The 17,217-nt window shown below is 44.6% G+C and overlaps 1 protein-coding gene across 1 annotated transcript in view; it reads right to left on the reverse strand.

The window, feature by feature from the left end:
* The window catches only part of LOC119170682 (uncharacterized), a 91,116-nt gene extending 82,096 nt beyond the window's left edge, over positions 1-9,020 (reverse strand). Inside the window, exon 1 of the mRNA XM_037421912.2 lies at positions 8,913-9,020. The gene's annotated coding sequence lies outside the window, so the exon portion shown is untranslated. The remainder of the gene's footprint in view (positions 1-8,912) is intronic.
* Between the last annotated feature and the right edge of the window lie 8,197 nt (positions 9,021-17,217).

Raw genomic sequence — 17,217 nt, forward strand, 5'->3', positions numbered from 1 at the left:
GCCTGCAGGAATTTGCACAGCGAGAGTCACGATTAACGGCCGTATTTATCCTACAGACTTCGTAGTCCTACAGCGTTGCTCGAGAGATGTCATCCTTGGCATGGACTTCTTATGCCTCGATGGTGCTGTCATCAACCTAAAAACAAAGTCGATAACGTTATCCACAGAAGAAGCACTACCACCGCGCACGCCGTTAGGACACCATGCCTTGAATGTGCTGGAAGAACAAGTCACCATTCCGCCTCGCTCAAGCGTCATTATTTCAGTCGGTGCTCCTAAATCACCTGACTTGGAAGGCGTCGTTGAAGGCAGTCAGCATCTGTTGGTCACCCGAAATATTTGCGTCGCAAGAGGAATAGCAGAGCTGCGGAGAGGCAAAGCAACGGTTATGCTCACGAATTTCAGCAATGAGTACAAACATGTGAACAAAGGAACAACGGTCGCATACATCGAAGAAATTGTCGAAGCTGCCAGTGCTTTCGCCCTCGCCGATTCTGCGGAACCTGCTCAGAGGAACCAAGCCCCGCCCATAGCTTTCGACGTCAATTCCAGACTACCGAACGATAAGCAAGAACAGCTCAAGGCCCTGCTCCTGCAATACGAAGATTGCTTTTCGTCGTCATCGAAAATTCGGCAGACCCCAATCACGAAACATCGCATCATAACCGAAGAAAATGCCAGACCACTCCGTCAGAGTCCGTACAGGGTTTCGACGCGAGAACGTGAGGCCATGAAGAGACAAGTTGATGAAATGCTGCGGGATGACATTATCCAGCCGTCCAAGAGTCCATTGGCATCCCCCGTGGTGTTAGTGAAGAAAAAGGATGGGACCCTACGTTTCTGCGTCGATTATCGCCGCCTGAACAAAATCACAAGAAAGGACGTGTATCCTCTCCCACGAATAGACGACGCACTTGATCGGCTCCATAACGCCAAGTACTTTTCGTCAATGGACCTCAAGACTGGCTATTGGCAAATTGAAGTCGACGAAAGAGACCGCGAGAAGACGGCGTTTATAACACCGGATGGCCTCTTCGAGTTTAAGGTGATGCCCTTCGGCCCTTGCTCAGCGCCTGCACCTTTTCAACGCGTTATGGATACAGTACTGGCAGGATTGAAGTGGCAAACTTGCCTTGTGTACTTGGACGACGTCGTCGTGTTTTCTTCGAGTTTCGACGAGCATCTTCGGTGCCTTGAAGCTGTACTTCAATCCATCAAGACGTCCGGACTCACACTGAAGCCAGAAAAGTGCAGATTTGCGTATGAGGAGCTCTTGTTTCTGGGACACGTTATCAGCAAGTCTGGAGTTCGTCCCGATCCACGGAAAACAACCGCCATCGCCGACTTCCCGCCGCCCACTGACAAAAAGGCCGTGCGCCGATTTCTGGGCCTGTGTGCCTATTATAGGCGGTTCGTGAAAAACTTCGCCCGCATCGCCGATCCTCTCACTAACCTTACCAAGGCCGACGTGGAGTTCAAACGGGAAACGCCACAAGAACACGCTTTCCAGGAGCTTAAACATCGCCTCCAGATGCCTCCGTTACTTGCCCATTTCGACGAATTCGCCGAGACAGAAATACATACTGACGCAAGCAGCGTAGGTCTTGGCGCCGTTTTTGTGCAGAGGGCTGACGGACTTGAAAGGGTTATTAGTTACGCCAGCCGATAGCTATCCAAAGCAGAAGCAAATTATTCCACAACAGAAAAGGAGTGCCTCGCCATCATCTGGGCTATGTCGAAATTTCGCCCCTACCTCTACGGCAGGCCCCTCAAAGTTGTCAGCGACCACCACGCCTTGTGTTGGCTAGCCACCTTGAAGGACCCTTCAGGTCGCCTCGCACGATGGAGCCTGAGACTTCAAGAGTATGACATTACTGTCATTTACAAGTCCGGCAAAAAACACTCTGACGCCGACTGTCTCTCTCGTGCGCCTGTCGACCAACCGCTACCCGACGACCCGGATGACGAGTACTTCTTGGGAACGATAACTACCGACGACTTCGCTGAACGACAGCGGGCCGACCCGGAACTTAAGGCCCTAATAGAATACCTCGAAGGCAGGATCGCCGAAGTCCCGAAGGTATTCAAGTGCGCACTTCGTCGTTCTTTCTACGAAACGGTCTTCTACAAAAGAAAAACTTTTCACCGCTTCGAGCTAAGTACCTCCTCGTGGTGCCTTCAGCTCTGCGACCAGAACTCCTGCAGGCCCTGCACGACGATCCGACGGCAGGGCACCTCGGTGTTTCTCGCACGCTCGCGAGGATACAAGAAAGGTACTACTGGCCACGTCTTACCACCGACGTCACTCGTTATCTGAGGACATGCCGGGACTGTCAGCGACGCAAGACACCGCCGACAAGGCCAGCGGGACTTCTGCAGCCAATTGATCCACCTTGCCGACCTTTCCAGCAGATTGGTATGGACCTACTGGGGCCGTTCCCGACATCGACTTTCGGAAACAACTGGATCGTGGTAGCTACCGACTACCTCACCCATTACGCCGAGACAAAAGCCCTGCCAAAAGGCAGTGCATCCGAGGTAGCTAAGTTCTTCGTCGAAAATATCGTCCTACGTCACGGCGCCCCGCAGGTCCTTATTACCGACAGAGGAACGGCATTCACTGCCGACTTAACTCAAGCAATCTTGGCATACAGCCAAACAAACCACTGCCGGACGATAGCGTACCACCCACAGACCAACGGCCTCACCGAGCGGCTTAACAAGACGATCGCCGACATGCTGTCCATGTAAGTCGATGTCGAACACAAGACGTTGGACGCCATTCTTCCGTATGTGACCTTCGCATACAACACGGCGGTGCAGGAGACGACGCAGATATCTCCATACAAATTGGTCTACGGAAGGAGCCCGGCAACGACGCTCGATGCCATGTTACCCAACGTCACCGACGAAGAAAACCTCGATGTGAGCGAGTACCTTCAACGCGCCGAAGAAGCCCGACAACTTGCGCGTCTCCGTATCAAGAATCAACAGACGACCGACAGCCACCGTTACAACCTTCGACGACGCTTCGTGGGATACCAGCCCGGTGAACGTGTTTGGGTGTGGACGCCGATACGCCGACGTGGACTAAGTGAAAAGCTTCTGCGACGGTACTTCGGACCGTACAGGGTGGTTCGACGTCTCGGCCCACTTGATTACGAGGTTGTCCCCGACGGCATCACGAACTCTCAACGATGCCGATCGCGACCTGAAGTCGTACATGTCGCGCGCCTCAAGCCGTTTCATGCGCGTTAACAAACTGAAGCAGTGTTTTATGTATTATAGTTGTATCGTAATTTATTCATTGTACTTTCTAGCATTATTATTGTACCTTTATCTTTAGTTAAAGCATCGGGACGATGCCTTTTTTTTCAGAGGGGGGCAATGCCACGTTCCATTTCCCAAGTTTTTGTTATCGTCCCAAAACACCACACCATTCTCAGCGCGAACCGCGCCTGCAGTTTTCGAGAAGGTTCCGGACTGTAGTAGATCATTTCGATAAGATCACGCCCACTGTACGAACGGTACAGATTGTTCTGGAACCTACGCCACCGCCAGCGATAACGCTAGAACATTCGACGGCAAGAGTATAAATACCGACGCGCTTCGCCGCTTGTCAGTTGTTGATCGAAGGCCGACGCTCCGTTTGCCGCTATCAGTTCGAGACTGCTATCTGTGCGAGACTGCAGCTGTAATTGGACTTTCCGTTTACCGGGCACAGGTTTGCCCGAATAAACAGTTAAATCCCAACACGAAGTCTCCTGTCTTCGGCCACGTCACGACCCCGTGACAATATATATGCGAATCCACGCATACACGTACGTTAAACAGCCACCTGTGTTTTATAGTTGTTTGCAATGGGCCATGGGCGGCGAAATTTTATCGTGTGGGTGATGAAAAATAGCATAGTGCAAGCATTTTGGCAGATGGAAATGAAAAATGTTTCGAGTGTCATCAAATCTATGAACTTCCTATACCACACGTCTTTGCCGAAGTGTTTGCTTTTTATTTTCAATTTTAAGCTTCGTGAAGACGAAGCTTAGAGGCTGAAACTAAACATGGATCAGTGCTGATGATGGGTTTCCATTAAAAACTTTCTGAAGTATTAACTGTAAAGAACAGAGGCAGCAAAAAATGAAAAGAGAACGAATCAAACTTACCGTACTGCTTATGCTTGAATTCTAAGGAAGTGATAAGGAAACATGCTGATGCTTTGGAGAAAAACCATAGCTCCTGCATATCACTGCCCACTCGCCTTCGCAGAATTATCAACTATAGATTGAAGATAGCATACAACCCTTACAGGATAAAATGAAAAGTTCGAGGCACAGAAACAGACGGCGCTTACAGTGTAAAAGCTTCAAATAAGATACGGAAATGCTGAATATATTTCGTGTTCATAGCTTTCCCGAAGTGTTTACATTTTCCAACCTCTAACGGTGACTGAAGTCTTTCCAGCGTGTTGTTGCTATCAACAGGTTTCATTCATTTTAGGCATGTCAACGACAAATAGGTGCAGCTCCGCAATAGGAAAATGGAAGTAACATTACAAATGTTAGAAAGAACATTGAATCCATGAAGAATGTACGTCCACAGAAAACCTAGGAATGTCTTCCATAATAAATTAAGTTATGTTACACTCACAAGGAAAGCTCGTAGAATCAAAAAGTTATAACTTTGACCTTTTTTAGCTATTTTTACCTTGATTGAGTCCATCCTTTGTTACAACAATACCATTGAAGAACAGTGTTAAGTTACTGCTACAAAATGTAAAATACTAGCACGTCGAAAATTCACGTTCTGAATGTCACAGTACACGTTATAATGGCATGCATTCTGACGCTCGTTGACAAGCGGGAGCTTTCAGCAATAGAAAGCGGAAAGTTCTACGATCTTCAGAAGTGAAACGAGGTTATTCGCAAAATAGCTGAAACTCACACTCGCGGGCGTGTAGTTCTGACCAAATTCCAACGACCTCTACGTCACTCAAATAGGTGACAGAAAGCGGCTTGTCAATCACTGGGACAATTTACAAGGCAAGTTGCGAAGCTGAGAACAGCAGTCGTACGAAAAATGTGTTTGGTTTTAAAATAGAACTTTCTGACAGGCGCTGACCTACTTGTGAAGATCTTTTGAACCATAAGTGCAGAAGAATGCAGGACAACTTCACACCAGTGCACTACAAAAGAAATGTTTTAGAGCGGCAGCTGCTCTTAGGTTGCGTATAAGCAGCGCACATAAAAACCTCGTTGATGCCAGTGATACTTTCAATTCGTACTTGATAAAATGTACATCATGAAAAATAAATGGCTCATAAATGAAGCGGTAAGAAATGTGCCTTACAAGCACTGCACGCAGTATACCGTCAAGGAAAGCTCTAGCACTCTTCTAAACACAATTCCCTACTTTCAAAAAGCAAGTAATTACAGTAGTCATTTACAAATTAGGGCAAATAAATATCCACGCTGTCCTCAACAATGGTCTTGGTTTCAAAGAAATACATATCGGAAAATGTTCACTGCGTTAACGTTATTCATTCTTTGAAGGGTATTTTGTGTCTGTATAGGATTTGAGTAATGAATCTTTTTGTATTTTATCGGCCCCATTCGACACGCCTTTTCTCATGTCTCCCTTACACTTGTTATCGCCCTTGCCCTCTTCTGTTTTGAATGGGAGAAGGTGTAGAAAGGAGGCACGCAGCCGTGCTATGGAGGACACTTGCTGCCTTAACGAAGACTCTACCGCTTCTCGAACCATTCCCTCTATCGAAGACTCGTTTTGGTGGTTTTTCATCTTTTTATTTTTCCACAATCTCGTGACGTTTTGCCTGATTTGAGCTTACACACAAGTAACACCTTGAACACAATTGTATAGTTTTTACACTGTTACATGTGTTGTCATGGTATGAGTGTTATCAGGCAGGGATATCCCCAGTCGTATAGCATAGCGCGTATGATGTCGCGCTGGAAACCACGAGTCAATGGGCTCGATTCCCAGCCTATATAAACTATTTTACTTAAGACAAGTTGGTGCCCCGCCGCCGTGGTATATTGGCTAAGGTACTCTTCTGCTGACCCACAGGTCGAGGGATTGAATCCCGGCTGCGACGGCTGAATTTTCGATGAAGGCGGAAATGCTGTAGGCCCGTGTGCTCAGATTTGGGCGCAGGTTAAAGAAACCTAGGTGGTGTAAATTTCCGGAGCCCTCCACTACGGCATCTCTCACAATCTTGTGGTGATTTTGGGACGTTAAACCCCACATATCAACCAATCATAAGACAAGTTGCTGCCGCCATCTTGGGCTGTTAAGCAAAAAGTTTCTAGCTTATGTATATTGTGACGTGAATTATAAGGCCACGCATATTGTATGCACGAAATTATTCGTTTTCGAGTGTATGCGTATACTATAACTCTGTACGTTTAGTCGTTAGAAATACAAAACAGAAAGTTTAACAGCTCAATGAGGCGGCACTCAAAGCCGTCCGTAAAATACTCTATAGATACCACACTGCGATTTGGTCCAGATGCATAGAACACTCGTGTGCTTTTCTTTTAGGACGTGCCTCACAATCCTGATGTTGATTTGGCAGAAAAAGTTAAAAAAGTAAAAAAGTACGCAAAGTAAATTTTCGCTCTAAGAACTTTATGGCGGTGATGTACCCCAAGGCATTTCCTTAACGCAATATATATTGCGCAGCAGAAGCGTAAAACCACGCCAGGCGTCGAAAGATGTGTATGCAATAACGAGTGTGTGTTTGCAAGGTGCCCCGACAACAAAGCGCTCAAACATATTATTACATCACAACCACTACAACCATCGACAAATTCACAAGCTGAGTAGACTCACGTGTTGCTCTACGGACGTGTAGTGGACCCTTCGGTGATTCGAACAAAAATGTATGTATGGCGCTGTGCGCACTAAGCAAACGTGTGCAGTAGGCATTCGATGGTGCTTTGAAACAGCCGGTGTCTCATGCGCACAGTCGTTTATTTCCTTACGACATGATTCAGGCATGCACCGAGAACCGAAGCAGGTTAGCAGTTCCGAATTCGATGTGCACGAAGCCTGATTACGTCTTCATGACCTACTCTTGAAGGTGTAGCTCAAGCATGCGCCAATTTTGTTGCTCGAATAATATTCTTTCCTGTGTTTCACATACACCCATGAATTATGGCAGTGGCTTTGAAGTACCAAGAAAAACTAGAGGTTATACCTCTTCCAAGTCGTAACACTGTACCTACGGAGAATGAGTTTATCTAGTGTTTGAAAAGCATGCTTAAAAACGTCCTTTTCGCGTAAAACTACAAACGGGAGCTCTTCATCTACGTCGAGAAACTGAACCCTACTGACATTAGTTTTACTGCCAATATATTTATTTTTATAGCTTCGCTGTCATCTGCCTTTGGAGTGTGCGAGAATAGTAGTCCTTGTGAAACAAATTCTCGTCGTGTCACGATGAAATCGCATTACCATTTACCAACTCGGGCGTAGTCGATTGCATGCAGTCGACCACTTGGAAAGGTGAATGGGTGTCGGTATTTTTGGGATTTATTGATTGCCCGTTTGTTTTTACCCGCCAATGACTATCCACTAAAAATGCTTCTCTTGTCCCCTGTCAGCGATTGCGGTTACCGCAAATATTAGTCACGACGCAAGCTTCGCAGCAGGGGATTACCGTTGTAGCATGTGCACTTGACAGAAGCAATTATGTGCACGCCTATGGCTGTGGGACATGGTGGTCTAATAAATGCACAAGTTTGGCCAGGCAAGCCTGAGTGCTCTTTGTTTGTTTTCCATCTTGAGGCCAGGTCGCGTGTTCTGCATGTTACGCCGGACAAACGCTCGGCATATCACTGTGTTGTTTGCCTTTCCGTTTAATTAGATAGATTCCAACTTTTGTTCTACAAATTCGCATCGGGTGTGCCAGAATTAGAAACCGCCCTTTTGTTTCAACCCTCCTTCGCGCCTTTCGCTCAGCACGACTACATTACATTGCTCACTAACACATATTGAAGCGTTGCTAAGCGGCATTGGAAACATTAGCTAAACGTGTTTTTTTTTTTACAAAACAGAAATACGCAGCTGATAGAACACAAACCTGTATCACCGAAGCTATGAATAAACGCACCAGTATATGTTTTTGGTTTTTTTTTCTCTACAATGCACCATGAGATGCTACTTAATCACAACTGCAATGGGGTCTTCTTTAGGAGCACCTCAAGCGTGTTGCTTTGTTCATGGTTTTCATACTCTTCAAAAGTAGCACGCACAGCAGCAGAGAACTTAAGTATTGGGTAAGACTTTTGCAATACAATACGCAGCAAGGCAATGCACAATAAATTGCTATGTGTGAATAGCTCTAATTGAGGCAAGGTCATGACGGAAAAGTTTGCTGGCTTGAATGAATAAGTCAATTATAAAAGTTAAGATTGATTGGCGTGAAAGACTGAGTTTCAGTAATTCATCGGTTAATTTTTCTAAACACTAATACGCATTAGTGTTACGTAACAGAAACAATGGCATCTTGGATAGAAGTAACCGCTATTGTATTGAATTCTTATTTCTCATTTTGTATTGTGCCAACAGCGCTACCACATATTTTATTAAGTATTTTTGTACGATGTTCTTTCAAGGTCTAACAAATTGTGCACGCTTTTTCTAAAGTACAAGGGTTTCATTATCGACCCATTATCTCTGCAAACTTTTTCATTTTGTTTTTTTTCTTTTTTGTACTCCCTAGTTAATGCTTTTCATTTTCAAGACTAACTGCTGCCTTGCAGTTACCTCTATCTAAATCGTATTTTTTTTCTTGACATGTTCATCATGCTCAGTGACAGTATGTAGGTATAGAACACTGGAAGCGTTTACAAATGCATGACCGACTGGTCAAGAATAGATGAGCGACGCACCTGTTGCTGATGCGGAGCTCAGTGGGCACTGGCGGTGGCGTGTGGGTTCCCGGTCTCTCGTGCAGCGTGGAACACTGTCTGGCGGCGGGCACGCACTTTTGCGCGACTCCCCCGGCTTCCCTCGGAGTTTTTATCCCGGAGCGCGCGCCCCGATCGCGGCATAGAGCGACCGCTCGATGCGTGACGTCACATAGGCGTGGGGAGTGGATTCGCTGCGCCCTCGTCGCGACGTCACCCTCTTTGCGGCCCACCCTGATGACCAATCGGAACTGGCCAAAGTCACGCGTTAGTTTTGTTAACTATTTACCAATCCTCTCGGTTGTTTTTCGCCGTATTTGCTGTCCCGGCATTGACTGGCTGCTGAGAGCTATTATGGCTCTAACCCTCAGTCCCATATCGGGATGACAGTCTGTGTCATCCCGTCTTTGATGTTTACAATGTTACGAGTTGCCTCCGACACCACTCTGAAACATGGCGCAGAGCACGAAGCTTTAATAAATGAATTTTCTCTTCTTTTAATGACCTGATACCATACAGGATACAGCGGGATATCACTGACGCGCATGAAAAAACAGAAGCGCGGCACAACACATGATTTTCAAATTAAGTTCCATGAAAGCAGCTGATAAAATAGCTGTATATTGGGTGTCCTCTTCAGTGGTCTATACTTCAACATGAAACGCTGCAGTATTTATAGCACAAGTTTGTTAATGCGGAGAGTGAATAGAAATGTTTTCTGCAGGAACAAAGCACTTCGGTTTGGTTGTGGGCGCTGACTAACGGGTTTTCCCCTGAAAATTTATTTTATCCCCGAGTAAACAGCACCACGAAGGCTCAGAGCAAACACTGAACACCTTACTTTAACTCTTGATAATTGCAATTAATGTCCTCAGTTCAAAAAACATTTCCCAGGCAGCTTTCAAGCTCTCCATTGTGTGGGTGACCTCCAGGTTTCTTTGCTACTAAGCGGGTGAAGCGTAATTAACAGGGTGTTTAGTTTAATGAGGGGGACGTTATAATTCAAAATAATTTTTAATCTCACCATGATATTCGCAGCAATTACATGTTTACGAAGGCACAGCATAAACTTGCAGTACCACGATTACCTGTCAATGTCTTAGCAAAGATGTACAAATATTCTGCCCCTCTTTAACAGACATGGTCAGCTGAGCATTTAAATAATGTCATGAGCACTGTTCAGGGGACGCCTCACAACACAGTGACAAATGATAAATATTTCATTCAAACTTAACAGCCGATTCTCACAATCCACACCCGTCGCCATGTATAGGGAGACGTTAGACACAATTCTTACACCTACAATTTGATCACATTGTTCTCACGAAAGCATTCTTCAGACGTCTCATTACTCCGGGCAAAATAAATTTTCATCTGCCAAGTGACGGTGTTCAATCTTAGTGCAAAGAGTTTCTGAACAACCTGGTATTATCAGTGCTAAAGTTGATATCACAATGATCAATAGCAGGACATGGTTGAATATTGGTAACAATTACTTCTAGACAATACCCTACACCACAATTTTTCGCTCATTTATGATCGCTTAATTCACTGAGGGAAAACAATTATCTTTCTGAAAAATTGCAAAAAGAGAAGGACGTCTGTTTACATAGTTCTCACAACGCATGTTAATAGATCATTCCTCTGCACTTGTCTAAAGCTCTGGAGAACACAGTAAACGAAAATTTCTTGTATGTACTAACCTTAAACAAAAATTGCAAGTAATGAATTAGTTAACTAGAACAAAAAACACAAGATTAACACAGTGTAACGTAGTACTAATCTATAGGTGGACAAGTTTGCCTATCTCAAGTGTGCCAGAAAGTTAGAAATTTCGACCGAAAGCATCGACATGAGCGTGTGTTTGTATGACCAAATTACGTACCTTAAATGTGCGAAAACTTGGCTTGACTGGATAGGCGTGCGGACGTTCAGCCCAGTCTGGCTATGACAAAAAAGGTACTTGGCGTCACGGAACTTAGTGAAGGAATTTGTGTAGGACTGCAACCACTGTGTCAGGTGCCTGCATTTATTTATAAATTGGAATCGAATATAGTTTGAGTTCGAGTTTGTGAGTCACTTATTTTCTCTTTGGCCTAACAATTAACACTTTGCCTTATTCAGTCACTGCTCGACTTTGAATCTGCGCGTATGCAGTCACCAAAGTACTGAACTAATCAGGTCTGCAGGAAGAAGACTGGTTTCGATGTGATGGCGCAGCAAGCAGCCGTGAACTTGTTTTCACTCAAGGGACATTGCCCTATGGCGACGTTCACGGCTTGTTAACCGATATAAACACCACTTGCTTAGTCTCGCGTCTTGATGGCGAGTCACAAAGGGTCGCTCGATCTTTACAAACTAGCCAGTGAGAACGAATACTATCACTTCTCGTCAGCGTCGCTCATGGGAAGTTTTCGAGTCAGCAGGACGACGCCAACGACGACAACGTAAACACGCCAGTGCATCTGCGCTGCTAATAATGCGGAACTAAACTAACACAGTTATATCGCAAAATCAGCACCCCAGTCACGTTATTTTTAAAGAAGAAAAAGAAAATGAACTCTCAAGCACTGTCATAACACGTGAAGCGGCTTTTTTTGACTGTCACGTATGCACGGCATAAGTTATGTGTTGGACCATTTCAAAAATCAGTGCTACATGCTTGTCATCTCTCACGCGGTTGTTCAGCCTTTACGGCAAGCGCTGTTCTCCAAACTTCTTTGTGATGAATCTTGAGAGACTGCGACATTGAAAACTTCCAGCAATGCTAACAAGCTGCCTCGAACAACTGCACCAATGCCGGCTGAATGAAGTATATGCAGATAGCCGTGGACAATCAAGGGCTTGAGGGACTTCCGTAAGAGTGTGTCGACAGCACTACCGGATGCCGGCGAGGCCAATTCATTTGGAGCAGCAATAGCAAATAGAAGGGGTTGCAAGAAAACAGCGGTATTAAGATATACAGCTGCGCCACTGCCCTTGCTAGGGAGGGGGCGCTGTTCAGTAATAGATATATTTAGATACGATGCGATATTCCGAACATTCAGCGACAGCAAAAAACATTTCAGACGCTTTTATTTTTTTAAAATGAACAACCTCCCAACGTGCAGAATACTGCTTTCCAACCGCTACTATTTTGCCTGCTTTTGCTCTTGAACACACGTTAACACAACTCGCGCTTTTCCTGTACTTTTTACCCAATTTGTTTCATTTTTCCAATGGCGAAAGTCTATGTATTTCTGTAGGCTTTATTGAATGCCGGTGAAGTACAGTCTGCGTCAATTCTAAAAGTTAATTGAGCCTGTACGCCACAAGCAGTACTTGACGCGTGGCAGGTTTGTACTTGTTGGCAGCATTACCTTGTGGTGTATTTGCTTTTAAACAATTTATTTTAATCGTTTCTCGCGCTAGTTTTGGCAACCTGAACTCGGGTGCTTTAGTGCCTCTTTCTCTTGGTGCTTGATATACTATTTTTCACGTGCTATAGGGAACACCAGAGCCATCAAAACCTGCTTCATGATCCGGTCAAACACGTTACACATCCCTTCCTCCTAACAAAAACAAAAAAGCTGCACAAAAACTGTTTGTAGTTACCTACAACCGTCTATGATTAAGACGTTTTTATTCTATCACGCGATGCGGCGATGTACGTACGTCTATTAATTTTGAGTGCAAAGTGTGACAAAAGAATTTGCGCCCCGAACAGTGCGACATAACTTTTTTGCATGTACTGTATGGCGGTTGGTGCACATGCTAGAGTGGTGGATGTTTGTTTTACCCTATATTACAGCTTCATCGTAAAGTTATACGTGATCACGAAACTCCCCATGTAGACACATGTATGAAAGTTCACACATTAGATTCCAGAGCTCTGATACAACGGAATATCACCTTGCCGAAGAAGCTGTTGTTTTTTCCCTGATTTTTCAAAAAACCTAGTGTCTTATCGCATGGCACATGCGGAGTTTCTTACGAGGACATTTCTCTCCAGGAATAATAGTTCCGTAAATTACCTGCAGAACATAGCTTTACGTTTCTCGTACAAAATGAAATCAAACACATGACCACATGATATGTACACTCTTGACTGAATAGATTGTTCAACAAAGATAAAGCCATCTGTAGTTTTGCCGACGTTGCAAAAATATGGAAATGTGCATTGCACATCCACTGTCAATAATGACAGGAACGTCCAACGCAGAATATGTTAGCGGAAAAATTTCGCACCTTCTGATGACATCGTGCGATGAATGTCGAGGACGGATGCCGGTAGCCGCATTTCATTAAGCAATGTAAAGGTAATGAATGGCCTACACCAATATAATTCGTTCAATTTGGATTCTTTTTCTCCAAGTCACTGCTTATAAGTGTAATATGTACGAGCTATGTCTGTTTGTGCGATCGACTGCATTTAGTTTGGTACGTCATGTAATGTGCATCAAGATGCTCCTTTGCGTGTTTCCTGGCTTTACATTTTTTTCCAGAATATGATTTTGACAGCAGCGCTGTTATATTCGGGGTTCACCACATGTCGTAAACTATCGTCATCATGAAAATTATCTACTTGATGAACTTGCAAAAGCTCAGTGACCACTGAAGCACCTTATACATATTGTTAAGAAGAGAGGCTGAAGCGCATGGCATTAACATGGTGTTCTCCGCCCTTTTCTCTTGCATGTTTGGTTTACCACTCCAGTGCGCAATAAAATTCGCCTAGTTTCTGTGCTTCATACGCACTACACGAGTTCTACAGCTGATTTGCTTGGTCGAGGAGCGATAAAGACAGAAGGCAAGAAAATGACTACAAAGACAGGAAAAAAGTACACAAGAGGAAGAAGGGATCAAGTCAAAGAAACAGACATTAAGGCGAAGAGATGAGAACACACGTAGCTTCTTAAAGCACAAAAGGCACGTATCACCTTTCTTTTTTTTTCGCTGGCTGCTTCTGTATATTTAGTGTTGCGTCGCATAAAAAAATTGGTTGAAATCATTGCGCTTGGTCTCTGTTCTTATTCAGTGTTACGTGTCTTAGGCGTTTGCTGAAAGTATAAATCCCTACCAACTAGCCAAATCTGAGTGGTTGTTGAAAAAGGCACAGACTAAAAAAAAGGGGGAGGGGTTGTAAAAACAGAGCAAGCATGGCCATTCATAGTATAGTGTAGCAAGGGCGGTGAAAGAGAGAGGTGAAAGGGTAAAAGCCTAGCCAAGATCATCCAGGCAACCACCAGTTCGGTTTTGACGAAGCGTTGCGTAACCTATTTGACGCTTCTCTTATTCTCATCGTTTGATATCATTTATCATTTTCGCGTTTACGATGGTTTTGGTAATAAATGTACTTTCTTAATATTTAGTGCTAGATTTGCAGCCAACAAGATCGACACCTAGTGGTGAAAGTAGTTTTTACACGAAAACGTTTTGTGCTGGTGTCGACGAAGACTTCATTGACATCGTTGTTGTCATGAATGAGATGCCCGTAACATGCACACGAATAAATAACAGCATCCACAACCAACACTTTCAGTCACTTCATAACCCGGGAGTAGAACGCACTACCTCATGTTTCTTGGCGATATGAGTGGGGCACATTTATGCATGAGCCTTTACATGAGCCTTTATGCATGAGCCTTTACCGACTCTTATGCATGAGCCTTTGCAAACACGCCTGATATCTTTCACGGATGCTTCCATTCCAAGCTGCCTTCTTAGGAGGTGTGACGAGGGGTGTTGTCTTGGAGAGGTAAAGCAAAGTATTGTTTTATGATAATAATAGATCCGATATGAATATAGTCTCAGCGCTGGCTCACCGATTTTCGCCTTCTTTCGTTGTAATACACTTTAATCGAGTGCTTTGTCGTAGTGAAGAACAGGTATGCCATGGAGTGCGGAACGCCCTTACGCGTTCATGGCTCAAGCTACGACTTCAGCCTCCTACTTTATTGAAGTGTTTTGTGGTAGCGGACGCATGACGAGGTGTGTAGGTTAGCCAATCGCTGGAGATCGCACATGTTGCCATTCCTCTCCTGAATTTACACTTTCCATGAGCGCAAATCGAGTACTATAGTTATTGACAAGTTAAGAATAAAAGCTGGAGTGTGCCGCTGTCTATTTGTATTATGCCCGTCGAACTACAGCAGCTTTTTACTACGATGTAATAGTCACCATGAACCATTGACAATTCAACATGGCACCGTTTCCGACGGGAACCGATATGCCTCTGTATCGGAATGGGCAGGCGTCTATTCGGGTTTCCTCTGGCGTTTTCTTCGTGAAAAAGCTTGCTAGTTCATTCATTCGCACTCAGCGTATGCCACGTTGGTTGTCTTGCAATGCTGACATTTATGTTTTTGTTGCGTTTTAAGTCCCTCACTTGCTTCTCGTTAAGTCATAGTTTCCTTAGTTACTGCACACAGGAAACAAATCTGTTAGCAAATGTTTCGTAGAAAAATGAAAACGGTCTTATTGAATGCGAGTGATGCCCCCGTTTCATTTTGCGAAACACAGAGAAACGATCTCTTTATTTTCAACTTGACGTTAAATATGCAATTGTTTGATTTACCACCACCAAAGATACTTCACAGAAACGTCGAATGCGAGAGCTGTACAGTGCTTCTACGTATACTCAGACGAGTGCGGTGGGGGTGCGATTTAAACAAAAAATATATTGCTAAGCTGACGCTGAACTTCATACTTTGACAAGTTTTTATTTTTTACCAAGCTTTGGATTCTTCATTTGAATATCTATGAAGTAGTGCAAGAGCATGGTTGTACATGCAAAAATTATTGCCATTATTTGGAAAATGCTTCATTTGTAGCACGGACGCATGAAAAATATGGGAAATGGGGCCTCGTGGGTGGAGCTTATATTTATTCTTAGACTGTCAGCGACTATATTGATTATGCGCTTTTCAATGTCATCTTCACGTGGGATTCACTACGCTCTGTGGCCAGCTCTATTTTATATCTTCAGCTACTATAAAGGTTGAACCATTATTATTGACATGAGTCGTGGAAAGGAGATGTGCCACTAGGAATTGTAGGTGCGGTCACATCGCATGGTGCTATACTACTCAAACACCAAGGTAAATTCTGCCAGCTTTCATTCACCAACCCAGAATGAACACTGAATCACTTTTGTTTAGGCACGTTTTTCTTTCGTCTTGTATACATCGGTGTCTTGGACAAAAGGATCAGCTATGTTTGTTTGTTTTTCATATTTTCAAGCACTGTGGCTGCATTCGTGGAACAGCAAACCTTACATCACATAACGATATGCCATTTACGCTACACAGCTCTGATCGCTGCTGACAGCATAAAGCGCACACGTAGGCGGATCAATATTTGAGCCCTGTACAATCACGGTGGCTTAAAAAAATCGTAGTAAATGCCTCAAGTCTGAATATTGAGATTTCGCTTTTTTTTCTCTCGTGTTCTCCTAAACGCGGACATCACACACTGCGTCGTCATTATCCAGGCGGCTGGGCGTATTGCCTCAACCTTTCGATCCCTCGGGTAGTGCTATCGAGTGCGAAGTGGTCGAGAAGGCGCCCGCATTATTCGCGATGTCTGCGGTCCGATTGGGTCGTAACAAAGATGCGAGGCATGCCGAACGAGTTGTCGCTGGCTGCCAGCAATCGCGCAGCACCGGTTGTTGTGCCGCGCCGACGACGCCTCCGAGGCACTACTGCTGAACATAACCATCGCCGTGGTCGCCTACTCCCCCGCTAGGCTTAGATTAATCGCTTTACGGTGCCTGACGCGCCGAGTCAATTCATATCGTACTTAAGGGCGACAGCGATTGCGAAAATACAGAGAGCTATCTTTCATGTGCGGATTGAAAGCGAGCGAAATGGTGAGTGTCGCCTCTATAGAGCAAGCACTCACGTCAACAAGTGCTACCTCAGACACATCTTTGCAGCTGAAGTGTGGCACAGTGTACTACTCTAGAACAATGCAGTCGGGAATTTAGAAAGCTGAATTTGCAGATTTATTTCTACACACTTAGGTGACTGCTTGAAGAGCTCTTTATATGTGCTTATTTCTCGATCTATTGATGCCGCAAGAATTGACCGAGAGAAGGAAGCCATTTGAGGCGTACATGTTTCAAGTTGAACGCTTGCATTTGACTACAACAGAATGGCAAAAATGTCTCTCTTTAATTGCAGGAAGTATACTTTTCAGTAGCGCAAAATTCTTGTGCCCGGAAAAAAAGATAATGATGTTGGTGGTGCCGTTCATACCATCAGCGGCCGCGATACCTTATTGAAAGCTCTCCGTAGCTACCCAATCG

Source organism: Rhipicephalus microplus, chromosome 2 (genome assembly GCF_043290135.1).
Source record: "Rhipicephalus microplus isolate Deutch F79 chromosome 2, USDA_Rmic, whole genome shotgun sequence".
NCBI classification, from domain to species: Eukaryota; Metazoa; Arthropoda; class Arachnida; order Ixodida; family Ixodidae; genus Rhipicephalus; species Rhipicephalus microplus.